This window comes from Hylobates moloch, unplaced genomic scaffold, assembly GCF_009828535.3.
Source record: "Hylobates moloch isolate HMO894 unplaced genomic scaffold, HMol_V3 SCAFFOLD_13, whole genome shotgun sequence".
NCBI classification, from domain to species: domain Eukaryota; kingdom Metazoa; phylum Chordata; class Mammalia; order Primates; family Hylobatidae; genus Hylobates; species Hylobates moloch.
The window spans coordinates 48035377-48054590 of record NW_026652288.1 but is presented as its reverse complement, the minus strand read 5'-3'; positions in this window follow the sequence as shown (position 1 = coordinate 48054590).

Sequence of the window (19214 nt, the reverse complement as noted above, 5' to 3'; positions counted from 1 at the left end):
ATGCTGTTAATCTGTGACCCTACCCCCAACATTGTCCTTGCAAGAGACATGTGCTGTGGTGACTTAAGGTTAAAAGGATTTTGGGCGGTGCAGAATGTGCTTTGTTAAACAAGTGCCTAAAAGCTGCTTATGGTTAAAGGTCATCACCATTCTCTTAAATCTAGAGAAAAAGAAAAACATTCGTCTCCTGCCCGTCCCTGGGCGATGGAACATCTCCAGGTAAAACCCTTTGTGTGCTTTGTTTACTGAGTAAGGAGAAAACCCGCCTTTAGGATTAAGGTGGGGCTTGCTGGAGCAATACTGCTAAAAGGTTTATGGAGATGTTCCATATGCATCTCAAAGGCACAGCATTTTCTTTTAAACTTATTGATGTTACCAGGCCTATTGTCCAGTCACTCTCTTATCTTTTTGATGGTAAAGATAATTGTCAATAAATACTAAGGGAACTCAGAGGCGGTGCCGGTGTGGGTCCTCTGTAAGCACAGCACCAGTCCCCTGGGCCCCGCTTTTCTTTCTCTACACTTTGTCTCTGTGTCTTATTCCTTTTCTCAAGTCTTTCGTCCCACCTAACGAGAAGCACCCACAGGTGTGGAAGGGCAGGCCACCCCTTCATCTATGTTCTTACATTTATCTTTCCATATTTCTTAATCCCTTCCCAGTGAGCACTCTAATTTTCATTGCCCTTGTAGATTTACTTATTGTTCAAAACTCCTGCCATTGCCCTTTTTTTTTTTTTTTAGATGGAGTCTTGCTCTGTCACCCAGGCTGGAGTGCAGCGGCGCAATCTCAGCTCACTGAAACCTCTGCCTCCCACGTTCAAACAATTCTCCTCCCAAGTAGCTGGGATTACAGGTGTCTGCCACCATGCCCAGCTAATTTTTGCATTATTAGTAGAGATGGGCTTTCACAATATTGGCCAGTCTGGTCTCGAACTCCTGGCCTCAAGTGATCCACCTGCCTTGGCCTCCCAAAGTGCAGGAATTACAGGCATGAGCCACCATGCCTGGCCCACCATTGCCCCTCTTGTGTACATATTTCCTTCATGCCCCACTTGGGCTCCAACACTTCATCCCAAACAGCCTTCCTTCATGGACTCCCTCTTCAACCTTCTTGTGCTCTGACACTTCCTTCTGGCCATTGTGGTTCCTATCATGCACTGCCACCTCCCTTCAACATGCATGCTTACCTTGTTTTTGAATTGAACTATTCAGGAATGGACTGGTAGAGGAGAAGAAAAGAAAATCTTGCTTTTTAGAAGTTTTTTTATTACTAACTTAAAAATCACAATATTTTAAACTTATGTTTAAAATTGGAATATTACAGATAAAACCAAAGGCTCTTTTGATTATTATCCCTAATTCTGCTCTGCTTACTGTTTCTCAGGAAGTAACTCGCTGTTACTAGTTTGATGTGTGTCCTTCTAACCTTCAAAAATATAATTTTATATTTATATGTATGTTCCCAAGGAAAAGATATACATATCAATCTTTTAAATTTTATTCTCCAGTTTAGGAAAAGCCATTGAGGCTAGAACATTTAGAATATGATGCAAATTCTCTTCCTTGAACAGGGCTTACTTGGGGCATTAGTCAGGATTATTTTGGTTTCTGGTGACAGAAATCCAACTGAAAGTGGCTTAGGCAAAAAGAGACTGTATTGGCTAATATAATTGGGAAGTTCAAGGTACAGGAACACTAGGAAAACAGCAAGGACACAGACCACATACTCATGTGCATCTAGGTCAGCAGTCAGTGCAGCTCCACTTAGAGCAGTGGGAGTGAAAATAGCAGAAGTAGCAAGATATCCACCTCCTGACATTATGTAACACATGAAAGTAGAATGAGAGAAACATCTGTCAAGGAGAGATTTTGTAAATTCTAGCTAGTATCCCACACAGCAAGTTTGCTGAATTGCACATTGTGCAATTCTAGGTGGCAATTCAAAGGACAAATCCCAGGTTTGTCCTGGGACATTTTAATACAGCCAGGATGAAGAACAGTGATGAAACTCTAAAGGTTCAACATCTTAGTATGCAGTATTCTGTTCAAAGAGAAAACATTTACAGAAGAAACTACCCAGTTAGATTCAGGGCCTTAAACTCTGTCATTAGTACACTGTCTCTCTCCATCTCATGGTTCCATTCTCATTGTGTTGATGTCATTCTCAGTCAAGCTGTCTCCTTGACATGGTCAGGATGGCCAGTAGTCAAGGGTATGTTCTATCAGCATTGCAAGTTTCATAATAATTTTAGCACTGGCCAGGCATGGTGGCTCATGCCTGTAATCCCAGCACTTTGGGAGGCTGAGGCGGGCGGATCAGGAGGTCAGGAGATCAAAACCATCCTGGCTAAAATGGTGAAACCCCGTCTCTACTGAAAATACAAAAAAAAAAAGAAAATTAGCCAGGCGTGGTGATAGGTGCCTGTAGTCCCAGCTACTTGGGAGGCTGAGGCAGGAGAATGGCATGAACCTGGGAGGCAGAGCTTGCAGTGAGCCAAGATTGTGCCATTGCACACCAGCCTGGGTGACAGAGCGAGACTCCATCTCAAAAAAAATAATAATAATAATTTTAGCACAAACCTCAGTATTGACTCTCATTGGCCTGGCTTGGGTCATAATGTTGCAGGAATTAGTAGGACAAGAGAGACCTTGGGGTGTATACAGGAGGATCTTTATTGAGTACGCTCAGACCCAGCAGACTTATCCAAAAACTGGGCTTAGAACAAAGACAGCACTTAACTTTTATACACACTTCAAAAAGGGGGTGGGCTAGCTTGAAGCAGGCTTACCATGGTGCAAAAGCAAGGATACTGAGGCAGAACAAAGACAGTTAATCAAATTGTGACAGGCTCATAACTCAGGATTACACATGACGATTGCTATGCAGCCCAGATGTTTGTTATCTGGGTTTGCCCTAGTGCCTATCATGGCTTATTCCATGACCTCCACTATGGCACCCAGATGGCTGTATCTCAGGCCTGCTCAGATGGTTAAGGGCATTCACTATACCACTTAGATAAAACAGAATACTTGAATTGACTAGTTACAGAGAACAGGAATCTATAAACTCATACCATAAGAGAAAAGAAAATTTGTTTTTCTCCTCCCTATGTTGAGGGAGTGCTGGGAGAGTCTTCAGGGCACATTAGATAGTATTATCAAGACTTTTCCTGGTTCTGGGCTGTGCCTGTTGCTGCCTCTGGGACAAGTCAGCCTAATACAGGAAAGCTTATTTCTCTTTTTAATTTTATTTCTCTTTCTTTCTTTAATTTCCCACCTCAATAACCCATTCATGAACCAATCACTGTGCATGGGGGGTAGAAATTAATACCCATTTTCTCCTTTTTATAGTAGTAAAAGGAATTTTCAGTGTTGGGCATATTACTGCTCAGTGAAAGAAATAATTTTCTAGCCTCTCTTCCATCTGGATGTGGACTTATGACTAAAATCTGGCTAATGGTATGCTGGTAAAAAATTTGTGCAGCTTATAACTCACATCCCTAAAAGAAAGGAGTATGTGCTCTTTGTTCCTATTTTTCCTTTTCTCTTGGTTGGAATTAAAACTTGGTGATGAGCCATATTGGAACATGTGAATAAGAACAACACCTAAAGATGGTAAAGCAAGGTAAAAGGAGTCAGGCCTTTAGACACTGGGGAGCTACCATGCCACCTTGGCCTGCTTCTGCTCAAACTGCTGCAAGAGAGAGAAATAACCATCATGATTAAACTAAAAGGAATTGGTTAAAATAATCCAAAGTGGTATCCTCTGTGGAGTGGGAAATGGAAGGAAATAGGGGAGGAGCTCCTGTGGGTTTTCATAACAGCCCTTGTAACTATTTGGTTGTCTGTGTGCCCATATACTGTTTGTAAAAATAAAAACCACAATTTGAAAAGGAATGAGATAGAGAGAAGGGTTCTCTTCTTTCTCTAAGTAGTCTTCTGTTGTGAACACCTAAGATTGTGGTTTAGGGGAAATATCAAATGTATAAAGAAGAAAATAAAAACCACAGGCATCAGACTACCCAAAGATAATTGCTGTTAAGATTTCAGCTAAGACTCAGTATATTTCTTCCCAGTCAAATATTTAACCCAGCACATTTCTGTTGCATCTCAAGATTCAATTGAATGGAATAAACACAAGCTGGTCACTGGGTGCAAATAACATAAGAGATAAATAAATAGATTCAATTGAATGGAATAAACACAAGCTGATCACTGGGTGCAAATAACATAAGAGATAAATAAATAGATAAGAGATAAATAAACACAGTTCCTGTCCTTTAATTCTGTTATGGGTTAGACTTACACTGTTAGAAGCAAAAGCAACATGGGGCTTTGATTGCCTCAAGAAATCACCTGCCTAATTTCTTTCTTATTAACAAATAAACACCGTACTTACTGAGTTTAATCCTTGCAGCACCAGAAGTTCTAAAAAGAGAAGAAACTTTGTGAGGCCAGTAATGTGCCTTCAAAATTATATGCATTCCAGGCTAGGCAGGAATTTACTAGATTTAATTCTTATCGTATACCTACTACAAGAGCTCACAGGCCTTCACTTTGGCTGACCTGACTGAGAGTGACATTGTTATCCTTGGTGTAGGTTCAATGTAAAGCCTGGGGCACTACAGTTGCCTGATGACCCCAAGTGGTTAATTTCTTTTGGCTCTATTATCCCAATAAGAAAAATTAAATTCTGTATACCTTAAGCCCAATTCAGATAATGAAAACTATAATTTCTTTTCTTATACCAATCTGATGAAGAAAAAAATTTAAACAAGACAAACAGGTGAAAAAATGCATTGCATCAGAGCTGTTTGTTGAGCTGCAGGCTCTTGAATCCACTTGCTCTGCAGTTACAATTCTGTGTGGAGGTGGGAGACATCAGTGTCACACAGTGGTTCAGCACATGTCACTGGAGCCTGACTGCCCAGGTTAGAACCTCAGCTTTCATCTCACTTGGTTCCTCACCTGTAGAATTGACATGTTAATAATAGCAAATGATTGTTACAGAAGATTAAATGAGTTAGTATTTGCAATGCCCTTATTCCGTGTCTGGCATTTAATATGGGCTATGTAAACAGTTCTTGAATAATAAAAATAAATCCTGCCTGAATGAATTCAAATAAAAGCCTTGGCCATTGCTCTTCATAAAAAATTATAGACTTAAGAATTAGCTAACAAATCCTTATTTATTTATTTGTATTTTTTTAGACAAGGTCTCTTGCTCTGTCACCCAGGCTGGAGTTCAGTGGTGCTATCATGGCTCACTGCAGCCTCCACCTCTTGGGCTCAAGGGATTCTCCTGCTTCAGCCTCCTAAGTAGCTGGGACTACAAGTGTGTGCCGCCACATCTATTGGGGGAACCAGCCCCCAGTATTTCAATGTAGGTTCTTTTCTATTTTCCCTAAGTGTCAGCCAGTCTGAGAAATAAAGAGTACAAAGCGAGAAATTTTACAGCTGGGCCTCTGGAGGTGCCATCACATATTGGTAGGACCGTGATGGTGACCTCAGGCCACAAAACCAGCAAGTTTTTATTAGGGATTTTAGAAGGGGAGGGAGTGTATGAATAGGGAGTGGGTCACAGAGATCACATGCTTCAAAAGGCAATAAAAGATCACAAGGCAAATGGCAGAGCAGGATCACAAGGCAAGGGTGAAATTAGAATTACTGATGAGAATCCATGTCCTGCTGGGCATGCATTGTCTTGATAAACATTTTAACAGGAAACAGGGTTCAAGAGCAGACAACTGGCCTGACTAGAATTCACCAGGCTGGAATCTCCCAATCCTAGCAAGCCTGAGGGCACTGCAGGAGACCAGGGCGTATTTCATACCTTATCTTCAACTGCATAAGACAGACACTCCCAGAGCGGCCATTTATAGATCTCCACCTGGGAATGCATTCCTTCCCCAAGGTTATTCCTTGCTGGGAAAAGAATTCAGCAATATTTCTCCTATTCACTTTCTGCAAGAAGAGAAATACGACTCTGTTCTGCCCGGCCCCGCAGGCAGTCACACCTTATGGTTATCTCCCTTGTTCCCTGAAAATTGCTGTTATCCTGGTCTTTTTCAGGGTGCCCAGATTTCATATTGTTCAAACACACATGTTTTACAAACAATTTGTACAGTTAATGCAATCATCACAGGGTCCTGAGGTGACATATATCCTCAGCTTACGAAGATGATGGGATTAAGAGATTAAAGACAAGCTTAGGAAATTATAAGAGTATTGACTGGGAAAGTGATAAATGTCCATGAAATCTTCACAATTTATGTTCAGAGATTGCAGTAAAGACAGGTGTGAGAAATTATAAAAGTATTAATTTTGGGAACTATTAAATGTCCATGAAATCTTCAAAATTTATGTTCTGCCATGGCTTCAGCTGGTCCCTCTGTTTGGGGTCCCTGACTTCCTGCAACACACATCCAGCTAAGTTTTTATTATTTGTAGAGATTGAGTTTCACGATGTTGCTCAGGCTGGTCCCAAACTCCGGGGCTCAAGTGATCCTCCTACCTTGGCGTCCCAAAGTGCTTGGATTACAGGCATGAGCCACTGCATTTGGCCCCTTACATTCTTTATGTCAGCTCCTTAACAAGCTGGTTGGTTTTCTCTTTCTCATGTAATTCATGAAAAATAAGATATTCCACAATTATTATTAGACAATAGATATTCTATCACCTAGTAATAATATAATAGTAAACACTTATGTCTCACTTTCTATGTATCAGACACAGTTTTAATTATGTGCCTCATCTCATTTAATCTTTAAAATAACTCATTTTACATTTTAGGAAACTAAGGCATGCAGAAGTTAATTTACTTGCCCAAGGTTATGCAGTTGGTACGTGGTAGATCCTGGGTTCAGTCCTAGGCAAGCTGGCTCCAGAGTCCATGTGCTTCCCCACCCATGACACTGGGCTACCCCCAAAGAGCATGCCGTGTCAGGAATAACATGCAACTTTGACTGCTACTGATCCTTATGTCTCTGCTCTAGCTACAGCCCTGTTATTCACCAAGCCTCATCAAAGCTCATTACTTCCCATATGATGGCAAACAATCGCCAACTTCTTTCATATTTGAGCTTTTCTTTCCACTTCCATCAAAATTTGTTTTATCCCATAGAAAAATCAGAATCTGCTGATTCCGAATTCTATATCCACCAGATCCACAGTCAAAGTTTAGCTGAAGAAAACTCAGCTAACAGTCAGAAGATCAACTGGCCAATTTAGACCCCATCCAGGGAGCTCTACTTGGTGAAACAGCACACAGGCAATGTCTGTATTTTAGCTTTGCAGGTCCTCACATTCAATTCCAGCCATTACCCCAGGAGATCAAGCTCTGAAAGGAAGTTGATTTACAAACCCAGAACCCAATTTACAAGGGAAGCTACTGCTAGGTGGAAAACCTACCTAGGGCATAATCATGGGCCACTAACTTATTCTGAGTGAGATCAAGGACACTGAGAGCACCTCTTAGAAATCAGAAGATTGTTTCATGAGGCCAGGTTTAGAGCCAAAGAAATCTGATGTTTTTAAAGAATATTTCTATCAAGTTCCTGGAATGAACTGCCTCTCTTCACTCTAGTAGTATGGGGTCCTGAGAGCCAGCAGCAGCTGTTGAGGCCAGAACAGCCTCTCTCTTGCATGGGGCAGCAGGCCACCAGGCATGGTCCTTCTCTTTGGCTACCTTCTCCTAGGCTCCAGGAAACCCATTACTCCTGGCAGACCCTCTTCTACTCTCACTTGCTGCAGCGTATGGAGTACATGCATGGAATGTGCACACATTATATTCCAGGCCTGCTTCTTGGAGACCTGCCTTGCCCTGATGAAATTCTGAAGTGTCCCATGACACCTTAGTGAGACATTTGCAAATCATCTCTTGGGTAGGGTTTCTTCTAAGATGACTCATCTTGCATTTGAGTGACATTATTTCTAAAATTATCCCAAATTCTGAGCTCATCTCCTGACTTAGAGCCAGTAGCTACCTTATGCATTAACTAGGGATTTAACATTATAAGTGAAGTGATAATATATGATTGTGGTGGTTTGCACAAGAGGGGAGAGAGTAAGAAGGAAAGGAAGGAGCTAAACCAGTTAAACCTAGTTAAGTGCCAGTGATTATTTATTCAAGTAAATTTAATACTTTGTATTTATCTTGCTTTGCTTGTCTTGGCCAGAAAAATATTTAAAAACCCTCTTGTCACTAGAATGACCTTAGAATTATGACCCTAGATTCAGACATAGACTTGACAGAATACAAAGAGGTGACATTTGAATATCAGTAAGAATTGTCTCAATACAGATAGAAAGAATAGGAAAACAATTCAGCTTAGAATATAACTGGAAAGGATCCACTGGATCCAGTCAGTTGGTGAAGCAACCTGAATGAGAGTTGCAGGCTTACATCATGATATGGTTTGGATTTGTGTCCCTGCCCAAATCTCATGTTGAATTGTAATCCCCAATGTTGAAAGAGGGGCCTGGTGAGAGGTGATTGGATCATAGGGGTAGATTTCCACCTTGCTATTCTTGTGATAGTAAGTTCTCATGAGATCTAGTTGTTTAAAAGTGTGTAGCACCTACCCCTTTTCCCTATTCTTCCTTCTCCAGCCATGTAAGACATGCCTGCTTCCCCTCTCATGATTATAAGTTTCCTGAGATCTCCTCAGCCATGCTTCCTATACAGCCTGCAGAACTGTGAGTGAACTAAACCTCTTTTTTTTTTTTTTTTTTTGAGACGGAGTCTCACTCTGTCACCCAGGCTGGAGTGCAGTGGCGCAATCTCGGCTCACTGCAAGCTCTGCCTCCCAGGTTCACGCCATTCTCCTGCCTCAGCCTCTCCGAGTAGCTGGGACTACAGGCGCCCGCCACCACGCCCGGCTAATTTTTTTTTGTATTTTTAGTAGAGACGGGGTCTCACCGTGGTCTCGATCTCCTGACCTCGTGATCCGCCCGCCTCGGCCTCCCAAAGTGCTGGGATTACAAGCGTGAGCCACCGCGCCCGGCTAAACCTCTTTTCTTGATAAATTATCCATTCTCAGGTAGTTCTTTATAGCAATGTGAGAATGGACTAATATGGAAATTGGTACCAGGAGTAGGGCATTGCTATAAAGATACCTGAAAATGTGAAAGCAACTTTGGAACTAGGTAATGAGCAGAGGTTGTTCACTTTGGAGGGCTCAGAAGAAGACAGGAAGATGAGGGAAAGTTTGGAACTTCCTAGAGACTTGTTAAATGGTTGTGGCCAAAATGCTGATAGTGATATGAACAATGAATTCCAGGCTGAGGAGGTCTCAGATGGAGTAGGAACTTATTGGGAACTGGAATAAAGGTCACTATTGCTATGCTTTACGAAAAGAGACTGGCAGCCTTGTGCCCCGATCTAAGGATCTGTGGAAATTTGAACTTGACAGTAATGATTTAGGGTATCTGGCAGAAGAAATTTCTAAGTAGCAAAGCATTTGAGATTTGGTCTAGATGCTTCTAACAGTGTATGGTCCTCCATGTGTGCAAAGAGATGATCTGAAACTGGAACTTATATTTAAAAGGGGAGCAGAACATAAATGCTTGGAAAATTTTCAGTCTGACCATGTGGTAGAAAACAAAAACCTATTTTCTGGGGGAGGAATTCAAGTTGGCTGTAGAAATTTTTATAAGTAAAGAGGAACCAAATGTTAGTAGCCAAGACAATGGGGAAAATGTATCAGAAGACATCAGAGACTTTTGTGGCTGACCCTTCCATCAGAGGCCTGGAGATCTAGGAGGGAAGAATGCTTTGTGGACTGGACCCAGAGCCCTGATGTCCTGCACAACCTTGGGACACTGCTTCTTGCATCCCAGCCACGTTAGCTCCAGCCATGGCTAAAAGAGCCCCAGATAAGTCTCAGGCTGCTGCTCCAGAGGGTGCAAGCCATTAAGCCTTGGCAGCTCCTATGTGGTGTTAAGCCTGCAGGTGTGCAGAGGGCAAAAGTTGAGGCTTGGGATCCTCTGTCTAGATTTCAGAGGATGTATGGAAACACCTGGATGATCAGGCAAAAGTCTCTGATGCAGGGGTTGAGCCATCATGGAGAACCTTTACTAGGGCAGTGCAGAAGGGAAATATGGGGTTGGAACTCTCACACAGAGTCCTCACTGGGGCACTGCTTAGTGAAGCTGTGAGAAGACGGTCACCATCCTCCAGACCCTAGAATGATAGATACACTGACAGCTTGTACTGTGCACCTGGAAAAGCTGTAGGCACTCAACACCAGCCCATGAAATCAGTTGAGGGAGCTGTACCCTGCAGAGCCACAGAGGTGGGACAGCCCAAGGCCTTGGGAGCCCACCCGTTGCATCAGTGTAGCCTACATGTGAGAAATGGAGTCAAAGGAGATTATTTTGGAGCTTTAACATTTAATGACTGCCCTTCTGGGTTTTGGACTTGCATGGGGCCTGTAGTCCCTTTGTTTTGGCTGATTTTTCCCTTTTGGAATGAGTGTATTTACCCAATGCCTGTAGCCCCATTATATCTTGGAAGTGACTAACTTGTTTTTTATTTTACAGGCTCATAGATGGAAGGGACTTGCCTTGTCTCACATGAGACTTTTGGTTGCGAACTTTTGAGTTAATGCTGAAACGAGTTAAGACTTTGGTGGACTGTTGAGAAGAGATGATTGTATTTTGCAATGTGAGAAAGACATGAGATTTGGGAGTGGCCAAGGGCAGAATGATATGGTTTGTGTCTGTGTCTGTGTCCCTGCCCAAATCTCATGTCCAATTGTAATACATAATATTGGTGGAGGGGCCTGGTGGGAGGTGATTGGATCATGGGAACAGATTTCCCCCTTGCTGTTCTCATGATAGTGAGTGAGTTCTCATGAGATCTGTTGTTTAAAAGTGTGTAGCACCTCCCCCTTCATCCTCTTCCTCTTTCTCTGGCCACGTAAGATGTGCCTGCTTCCCCTTCACCTTCTGCTGTGATTGTAAGTTTTCTGAGACCTCCCTGGCCATGCTTCCTGTACATTCTGCAGAACTCTGAGTCAATTAAACCTCTTTTCTTTATAAACAACCCAGTCTCAGGTAGTTCTTTATAGCAATATGAGAATGGACTAATACAGACTGGATGTGAGAATTAGGGGCACCCACTATAATGCAGGGGTAGTGGGTTGTGTGAGGCACCCCCATGCAGCATAGGGGCATTTAAAAGGGCTTCTAATAAATGTTCCCCATCATTGTGAGAAAATTCTTGCTATATATATACAGCTATAAATATTCTTACCCCAATCAAAATCTCAGGTCTATATCCAAGTTCAGCCACTTTAAAAGGCAATGTCAAATTACTTGGAATGAAATAATTTTCTCTTTATTGAGTAAATGTCTGAGGAGATTTATAATAGAGTATAGAAATGGTAATGTATAGAGACAGTCAAGTAGACCAAACCATGAATTATTATTTTGAATTAAATTTGGAAATAATTTATACAGTATTTTAAGTACTTAAAACATAAAAGAGAATGTGGCATATTATGAACAATTTCACATAATAGATTATCAAACACATTTGCTTTCTAATTCCAATTTTTAAATGTACAATGAGTATTCAATTAGATTTGTGATTTTAAGATAAAAGAAAATTGTGCTATATTATAAATCATATTAGAAAGTTTAAGATAATGTGGCTTTGCCATATTTATATGTTGCATTACTTGGCTTATAAGGCTTATTTAAGGCTTATCAATCATACAATTCACACTGTATTTATTTATTTTCTTTTGTTTACAATCCTGTTGAAGACATACTTTAAAAGAAAATTAAATATGTTAAATTTATGAACACAGTTTAAATTTTTAAAGTGAGTTTAATTAACACAATGAAATATTAATTTAAGTTCCCCTTAAGAAATTGATAACATTGGGTTGGAGCCCACCACAGCTCAGTGAGACCTGCCTGCCTCTGTAGACTCCACCTCTGGGGGTAGGGCATAGCTCAACAAAAGGTAGCAGAAACTTCTGCAGACTTAAACATCCCTGTCTGACAGCACTGAAGAGAGAGCAGTGGTTCACCCAGCACAGTGTTTGAGCTCTGAGAACGGACAGACTGCCTCCTCAAGTGGGTCCCTGACCCCCGTGTAGCCTAACTGGGAGACACCTCCCAGTAGGGGCCGACTGACACCTCATACAGGCAGGTGCCCCTCTGAGATGAAGCTTCCAGAGGAAGGATTAGACAGCAATATTTGCTGTTCTGCAATATTTGCTGTTCTGCAGCCTCTGCTGGTGATACACAGGCAAACAGCGTCCGGAGTGGACCTCCAGCAAACTCCAACAGACCTGCAGCTGAGTGACCTGTTAGAAGGGAAACTAACAAACAGAAAGGAATAGCTCAAAATCAACAAAAAGGACATCCACACCAAAAGCCCATCTGTAGGTCACCAACATCAAAGACCAAAAGTAGATAAAACCATGAAGATCGGGAGAAACCAGAGCAGAAAAGCTGAAAATTCTAAAAGCCAGAGTGCCTCCTCTCCTTCAAAGTACCACAGCTCCTCGCCAGCAACGGAACAAAGCTGGATGGAGAATGACTTTGATGAGTTGACAGAAGTAGGCTTCTGAAGGTCAGTAATAACAAACTTCTCCGAGCTAAAGGAGGATGTTCAAACCTATCACAAGGAAGCTAAAAACCTTGAAAAAAAATTAGACAAATGACTGACTAGAATAAACAGTGTAGAGAAGACCTTAAATGACTTGACGAAGCTGAAAACCATGGCACAAGAACTATGTGATGCATGCACAAGCTTCAATAGCTGATTCAATCAAGTGGAAGAAAGGGTATCAGTGATTGAAGATCAAATGAATGAAATGAAGCAAGAAGAGAAGCTTAGAGAAAAAAGAGTGAAAAGAAATGAACAAAGCCTCCAAGAAATATGGGACTACGTGAAAGGACCAAACCTACATTTGATTGGTGTACCTGAAAGTGATGGGGAGAATGGAACCAAGATGGAAAACACTCTTCAGGATATGATCCAGGAGAACTTCCCCAACCTATCAAGGCAGGCCAACATTCAAATTCAGGAAATACAGAGAACACCACAAAGATACTTCTTGAGAAGAGCAACCCCAAGACACATAATTGTCAGATTCGCCAAGGTTGAAATGAAGGAAAAAACGTTAAAGGCAGCCAGAGAGAAAGGTCGGGTTACCCACAAAGGGAAGCCCTTCAGACTAACAGCAGATCTCTCCACAGAAACTCTACAAGCCAGAAGAGAGCGGGGGCCAATATTCAACATTCTTAAAGAAAAGAATTTTCAACCGAGAATTTCATATCCAGCCAAACTAAGCTTCATAAATGAAGGAGAAATAAAATACTTTACAGACAAGCAAATGCTGAGAGATTTTGTCACCACCAGGCCTGCCTTACAAAAGCTCCTGAAGGAAGCACTAAACATGGAAAGGAACAACCGGTACCAGCCACTGCAAAAACATGCCAAATTGTAAAGGCCATCAATGCTAGGAAGAGATTGCATCAACTAATGGGCATAATAACCAGCTAACATCATAATGACAGGATCAAATTCACACATAACAATATTAACCTTAAATGTAAATGGGCTAAATGCCCCAATTAAAAGACACAGACTGGAGATTGGATAAAAAATCAAGACCCATCTCATGTGCAGAGACATACATGGGCTCAAAATAGAGGGATGGAGGAAGATCTACCAAGCAAACAGAAAGCAAAAAAAAAAAAAAAAAAAAAAGCAGGGGTTGCAATCCTAGTCTCTGATAAAACAGACTTTAAACCAACAAAGATCAAAAGAGACAAAGAAGGCCATTACATAATGGTAAAGCTCTTCAACAAGAAGAGCTAACTATCCTAAATATATATGCACCCAATACAGGAGCACCCAGATTCATAAAGCAAGTCCTTAGAGACCTACAAAGAGACTTAGACTCCCATACAATAATAACGGGAGACTTTAACACCCTACTGTCAAGATTAGACAGATCAGCAAGACAGAAGGTTAAAAAGGTTATCCAGGACTTGAACTCAGCTCTGCACCAAGCCGACCTAATAGACATCTACAGAACTCTCCACCCCAAATCAACAGAATATACATTCCTCTCAGCACCATATCACACTTATTCCAAAATTGACCACATAGTTGGAAGCAAAGCACTCATCAGCAAATGTAAAAGAACAGAAATCACAACAAACTGTCCCTCAGACCACAATGCAATCAAATTAGAACTCAGGGTTAAGAAATTCACTAAAAATTGCAAAACTACATGGAAACTGAACAACCTGCTCCTGAATGACTACTGGCTAAATAACAAAATGAAGGCAGAAATAAAGATGGTCTTTGAAACCGATGAGAACAAAAACACAATGTACCAGGATCTTTGGGACATATTTAAAGCAGTATGTAGAGGAAATTTATAGCACAAAATGCCTACAAGAGAAAGCAGGAAAGATCTAAAATCGACACCCTAACATCACAATTAAAAGAACTAAAGCAGCAAGAGCAAACAAATGGAAAAGCTTGCAGAAGGCAAGAAATAACTAAGATCAGAGCAGAACCGAAGGAGATAGAGACACAAAAAATCCTTCAAAAAATCAATGAATCTAGGAGCTGGTTTTTTGAAAAGATCAACAAAATTGATAGAATGCTAGCAAGACTAATAAACAAGAAAAGAGAGAAGAATCAAATAGATGCAATAAAAATGATAAAGGGGATATCAGCACTGATCCCACAGAAAAACAAACTACCATCAGAGAATACTATAAACACCTCTACACAAATAAACTACAAAATCTAAAAGAAATAGATACATTCCAGGACATACATACACTCCCAAGATTAACCAGGAAGAAGCTGAATCCCTGAATAGACCAATAACAGGCTCTGAAATTGAGGCAATAATTAACAGCCTATCAACCAAAAAAAGTCCAGGACAAGATGGATTCACAGCCGAATTCTACCAGAGGTACGAAGAGGAACTGGTACCATTCCTTCTGAACCTATTCTAATCAATAGAAAAAGAGGGAATCCTCCCTAACTCATTTTATGAGGCTGGCATCATCTTGATACCAAAGCCTGGCAGAGACACAACAAAAAAAAAGAGAATTTTAGACCAATATCCCTGATGAACATTGATGTGAAAATCCTCAATAAAATACTGGCAAACCAAATCTAGCAGCACATCAAAAAGCTTATCCAACAAGATCAGTTTGGCTTTATCCCTGAGCTGCAAGTCTGGTTCAACATACGCAAATCAGTAAACATAATCCATCACATAAACAGAACCAAACACAAAAACCACATAATTATCTCAATAGATGCAGAAAAGGCCTTTGACAAAATTCAACAGCCCTTCATGCTAAAAACTCAATAAACGAGGCATTGATGGGATGTATTTCAAAATAATAAGAGCTGTTTATGACAAACCCGCAGCCAATATCATACTGAATGGGCAAAAACTGGAAGCATTCCCTCTGAAAATTGGCACAAGGCAGGGATACCCTCTCTCACCACTCCTTTTCAACATAGTGTTGGAAATTCTGGCCAGGGCAATCAGGCAAGAGAAAGAAATAAAGGGCATTCAATTAGGAAAAGAGGAAGTTAAATTGTCCCTGTTTGCAGACGACATGATTGTATATTTAGAAAAACCCATCGTCTCAGCCCAAAATCTCCTTAAGTTGATAAGCAAATTCAGCAAAGTCTCAGGGTACAAAATCAATGTGCAAAAATCACAAGCATTCATATATACTAATAACAGACAAACAGAGAGCCAAATCATGAGTGAACTCCCATTCACAATTGCTACAAAGGATTAAAATACCTAGGAATCCAACTTACAAGGGATGTGAAGGACCTCTTCAAGGAGAACTACAAACCACTGCTCAGCGAAATAAAAGAGGATACGAACAAATGGAAGAACATTCCATGGTCATGGATAGGAAAAGTCAATATCGCGAAAATGGCCATACTGCCTAGAGTAATTTATAGATTCAATGCCATCCCCATCAAGCTACCAATGACTTTATTCACAGAATTGGAAAAAACTACTTTAAAGTTCATATGGAACAAAAAAAGAGCCCTCATTGCCAAGACAGTTCTAAGCCAAAAGAACGAAGCTGGAGGAATCACGCTACCTGACTTCAAACTATAGTAAAAGACTACAGTAACCAAAACAGCATGGTACTGGTACCAAAACAGACATATAGACCAATGGAGCAGAACAGAGCCCTCAGAAATAACACCACACATCTACAACCATCTGATCTTTGACAAACCTAATAAAAACAAGAAATGGGGAAAGAATTCCCTATTTAATAAATGGTGCTGGAAAAACTGGCTAGCCATATGTAGAAAGCTGAAATTGGATCCCTTCCTTACACCTTATACAAAAATTAATTCAAGATGGATTAAAGACTTACATGTTAGACCTAAAACCATAAAAACCCTAGAAGAAAACCTAGGCAATACCATTCAGGACATAGGCATGGGCAAGGACTTCATGTCTAAAACACCAAAAGCAATGGCAACAAAAGCCAAAATTGACAAATGGGATCGAATTAAACTAAAGAGCTTCTGCACAGCAAAAGAAACTACCATCAGAGTGAACAGGCAACCTACAGAATGGGAGAAAATTTTCACAACCTACTCATCTGATAAAGGGCTAATATCCAGAATCTACAATGAACTGAAACAAATTTACAAGAAAAAAACAAACAACCCCATCAAAAAGTGGGCGAAGGATATGAACAGACACTTCTCAAAAGAAGACATTTATGCAGCCAAAAAACACATGAAAAAATGCTCATCATCACTGGCCATCAGAGAAATGCAAATCAAAACCACAATGAGATACCATCTCACACCAGTTAGAATGGCCATCATTAAAAAGTCAGGAAACAACAGGTGCTGGAGAGGATGTGGAGAAATAGGAACACTTTTACACTGTTGGTGGAACTGTAAACTAGTTCAACCATTGTGAATGTCAGTGTGGTGATTCCTCAGGGATCTAGAACTAGAAAGACCATTTGACCTAGCCATCCCATTACTGGGTATACAGCCAAAGGATTACAAATCATGCTGCTATAAAGACACATGCACACGTATGTTTATTGTGGCACTATTCACAATAGCAAAGACTTGGAACCAACCCAAATGTCCAACAACCTTAGACTGGATTAAGAAAATGTGGCACATATACACCATGGAATACTATGCAGCCATAAAAAATGATGAGTTCATGTCCTTTGTACGGACATGGATGAAACTGGAAACCATCATTCTCAGTAAACTATTGCAAGGACAAAAAACCAAACAGCACATGTTCTCACTCATAGGTGGGAATTGAACAATGAGAACTCATGGACACAGGAAAGGGAACATCACACTTCGGGGACTGTTGTAGGGTGGGGGTAGGGGGGAGGGATAGCATTGAGAGATATAACTAATGCTAGATGGTGAGTTGGTGGGTGCAGCACACCAACATGGCACATGTATACATATGTAACAAGCCTGCACGTTGTGCACGTGTACCCTAAAACTTAAAGTATAATAATAATAAAATTAAAAAAAAATGAGATCACGTCCTTTGCAGGGACATGGATGAAGCTAGAAGCCATCATTATCAGCAAACTAATACAGGAAGAGAAAACCAAACACTGCATGTTCTCACTCATAAGCGGGAGTTGAACAATGAGAACACATGGACACAGGGAGGGGAACATCACACATTGGGGCCTGTCTGAGGGTAGGGGGCAAGGGGAGGGAGAGCATTAGGACAAATACCTAATGCATGCAGGGCTTAAAACCTAGATGATGGGTTAATAGGTACAGCACACCACCATGGCACACATATACCTATGTAACAAACCTGCTGGTTCTGCGCATGTATCACAGAACTTAAAGTAAAATAAAAAATAAAAAAAAGAAAATTAAAGTGCTTAGAACAGTGTCTGGCATGTGGTGAGCAATCTGGAAGTGCTTGCTAATTGTAGCATGTGGCGAACTGCACTCTGACTCTGCCATTTATTAGCAGTGTAATCTTGTGCAAATTACTTTACCTCTGTGAGCCTCAGTTTCCTCCTCTATAACACAGGAGTAACCTCACAGGACTTGTTGCAGAGATTAAATGAAATTGAATGGGTAATATGTGGGAAATTCTAAGCACAGTGCTTGGACTGAATAAATGTCCAATAAATGCCAATTATTTTTATTTCTATTATTTTATTGTCACATTTCTCTTATCAGGTCTAGACTTGCATGTCTTCAATCCAGTTCATTCCAATTCATTCCCCAATGGCAGCAAAAGTGGTCTTTTTAAAAAGTAAGCAGCCTCAAAATGAATCTATAGTGACAGAAACACATCAGTGGTTGTCTGGAGCCAGGGTGGAGAGGAGGGATGATTAACTGCAAACAGGTACAAGGGAACTTTCTAGGATGAGAAAAATGTTTTATATTTTGACTGGTGGTGGTTGTACAGGTGTATTCATATGACAAGACTCATCAGACGGTGCACTTAGATGGATGCATTTCTTTTTACGCAAACTTTACCTCATTAATGTTGATTAGAAAAAAGGTAAGCAGCCTCCCTGGTCATCTGTTATATTGTTATATTTTCTCTTCTCCATGGCACTTATCAGTATATAAAATTATTTCATTCACTTTTTATATGTCTATTGGCCAACCCCTCCCTCCGTTAGAATATAAACTCTTTGAGGGCAAGGACTCTGTCTTATACCCGACTATAACTCTAGAATCTGGAACCATATTTAGCACATAGTAGGAGCCTGATAAATTCTTCTTGACAGACTGACTAATGATTAAAGTCCATCAATGGTTCTACCTCCAAATTATATATTGATTTCATCTATTATCATCATTTCTGCTAACATCATTTCAGCTTAGGGCACTATCATCTCTTGCCTGGATTATGCAATGGCCTCCTTGCTTCCACCATTGCTCCTTCATTTCAGTCTCCACAGAGCCCCCCAGTGATCTTTTAAAAATATAAATCAGATCACATTACTCCCCTACTTTAAAAATGGAGATAAAAATGGTTAAGAAGCTGAATAAATGAACAAGGCAATTCAAAACTCCAGGAAAATACAAAAGTTATATAAGAAAGGTGATGGTCCTAATATGAAATCAATCAAAATGTAACTCTGGAGCATATATGAATCTCAGCTCACAAGTTCAAAAAATACCTCAGCTATTAATGATGAGGT